Source organism: Chanodichthys erythropterus, chromosome 14 (assembly GCF_024489055.1).
Source record: "Chanodichthys erythropterus isolate Z2021 chromosome 14, ASM2448905v1, whole genome shotgun sequence".
In the NCBI taxonomy this organism is placed as follows: Eukaryota; Metazoa; Chordata; class Actinopteri; order Cypriniformes; family Xenocyprididae; genus Chanodichthys; species Chanodichthys erythropterus.
The window spans coordinates 12,732,508-12,735,117 of NC_090234.1; positions in this window are offsets into that span (position 1 = coordinate 12,732,508).

Genomic DNA, 2,610 nt, shown 5'->3' on the forward strand with positions numbered 1-2,610 from the left:
GATGGATGAAGAGACTGATAGACAGATAGATAGATAGATAGATAGATAGATAGATAGATAGATAGATAGATAGATAGATAAAACGATAGATAAAACGATAGATAGAATGATATATAAATAGAACGACAGATAGATAGAACGATAAAATGATAGATAGATAGACAGACAGAACGATAGAAAGACAGATAGATAGAATGATAGAACGATAGATAGATAGATAGATAGATAGATAGAATGATAGAACGAAAGATAGATAGATAGATAGATAGATAGATAGATAGATAGATAGATAGATAGATAGATAGATAGATAGATAGATAGATAGAATGACAGATAGATAGAATGACAGATAGATAGATAGATAGATAGATAGATAGATAGATAGATAGATAGAATAATAGAACAATAGAAGGAAAGATAGAACGATAGATAGTTAGATAGAATGACAGATAGATAGATAAATAGATATATAGATATAGATTTATAGATTGATAGATTGATTGATGGATGGATGGAGAGAATGACAGATAGATAGAACGATAGATAGAATGATAGATAGATAGATAGATAGATAGATAGATAGATAGATAGATAGATAGAAAGATAGATAGATTGATTGATTGATTGATTGATTGATTGATTGATTGATTGATTGATGGATGGATTGGTTGGAGAGATGGATAGATGGATAGATAGACAGATAGAATGATAGAAAGATAGATAGATAGAACGATAGATAGATAGAACGATAGAAAGATAGATAGATAGATAGATAGATAGATAGATAGATAGATAGATAGAACAATAGATAGATAGAAAGATAGAACGATAGATAGAACGATAGATAGATAGATAGATAGATAGATAGATAGATAGATAGATAGATAGATAGATAGATAGATGGATGGATGGATGGATGGATGGATGGAGAGATGGATAGATGGAAAGATAGATAGATAGATAGATAGATAGATAGATAGATAGATAGATAGATAGATAGATAGATAGATAGATAGATAGAACGATAGAACGATAGAACAATAGATAGATAGAAAGATAGAACGATAGATAGAACGATAGATAGATAGATAGATAGATAGATAGATAGATAGATAGATAGATAGATAGATAGATAGATAGATAGATAGATAGATAGATAGATAGATAGATAGATAGATAGATGGATGGATGGATGGATGGATGGAGAGATGGATAGATGGATAGATAGATAGATAGAACGATATAACAATAGAACGATAGAACAATAGATAGATAGACAGATAGAAAGATAGAACGATAGAACGATAGAACGATAGATAGATAGATAGATAGATAGATAGATAGATAGATAGATAGATAGATAGATAGATAGATAGATAGAACGACAGATTCCATGTTTCCGTTTATTAAAATGTGACTATATGCCGACAGAAACGTGGTCATAAAAACACTCACGCTCGTCTTATTCTCCATCTCTTCACCTCCTTTAAAATTAATTTGCTCTGTTCTTCAAATAAGTTCTAATGACTGCCTTGAAATATTCCACGCATGCATTAGTGTCAGAGATTGCTATTATTATAATCATGCAAATGAGAACATACTCGGATCCATTTGTGAGATGTCAGGCTGCTGCTTTCCTCACATTTAATTAGATTCTGGAGTTAACGTGAGCAGCCCTGAGAGCTTCTGATGATAGCAGTCCATTTACAGCTCTGCTTTTCAGACATTCGTTGGGAAAAGTTGCTAAAAATATTACCAGCCCTGAACTGTCTTTGATTTCTGAGGGAACCGAGAGCGTTCTGATATTATAATGTGTGTTCAGTTTTAGCCACTACAGACTACACTTGAGCTTTTACACACAGACTCTTTCTTGTCTATCAGGATTACGTCATAGTCTGTCGAGATCTGTAAACCGGCCCATCCATAATGCATGTTTATACTTTGTTTTATATTTCACTTCTAAACAAGGAGCAATGGGTGTGTAATTGATGCTTTTTCTTTAAGTTGTATTGTTCATGTGCAGACGCACAGAATGATGGGAAATGTAGTTTGGTTGCACACGTCTGTCTCCTCATAAATCAGGTAAATACATGGTAAGCTTGAACACAGTTTTTCATAAACAGTATCTTTCACTATTACAATCTCCAATAATCTGTTTTATTTACAACTTCTAAGTCTTTGTGATGTTGTTTCTCTCTGCTGAGATCATTTCTGGTTTTACACTCTATAAATAAAGGATCTTTGTTGGCACTGATGGCTCCATGAAGAACCTTTAACATCAAGGAACCGCTAAAAATTTCCTTAAAGTGGAAAAAGGATCTTTAGATTATTAAAATGTTCTTCTCACTAAGATAAAAATAATTCCTGACCACTGAAAGGTTCTTTGGGAAAGTGAAAATGGCATCGCTGAGAAAAAAAACCTTTTGGAGGATTAGATTTCTTATGGAAAGTACAGAACATCTCTAGGTTCAGCTGTAGATGTAAATCTGACCGTGCTCTTCTGTCTTTATTTGCGTGGCTTTCCTGTCAGTGTCATAAAGCACATCTTCCTCAGCTCACAGACGTTATTTAAGTGGGAATAATAAAGTTTCTGTGCTGAAGCGTCGCTGG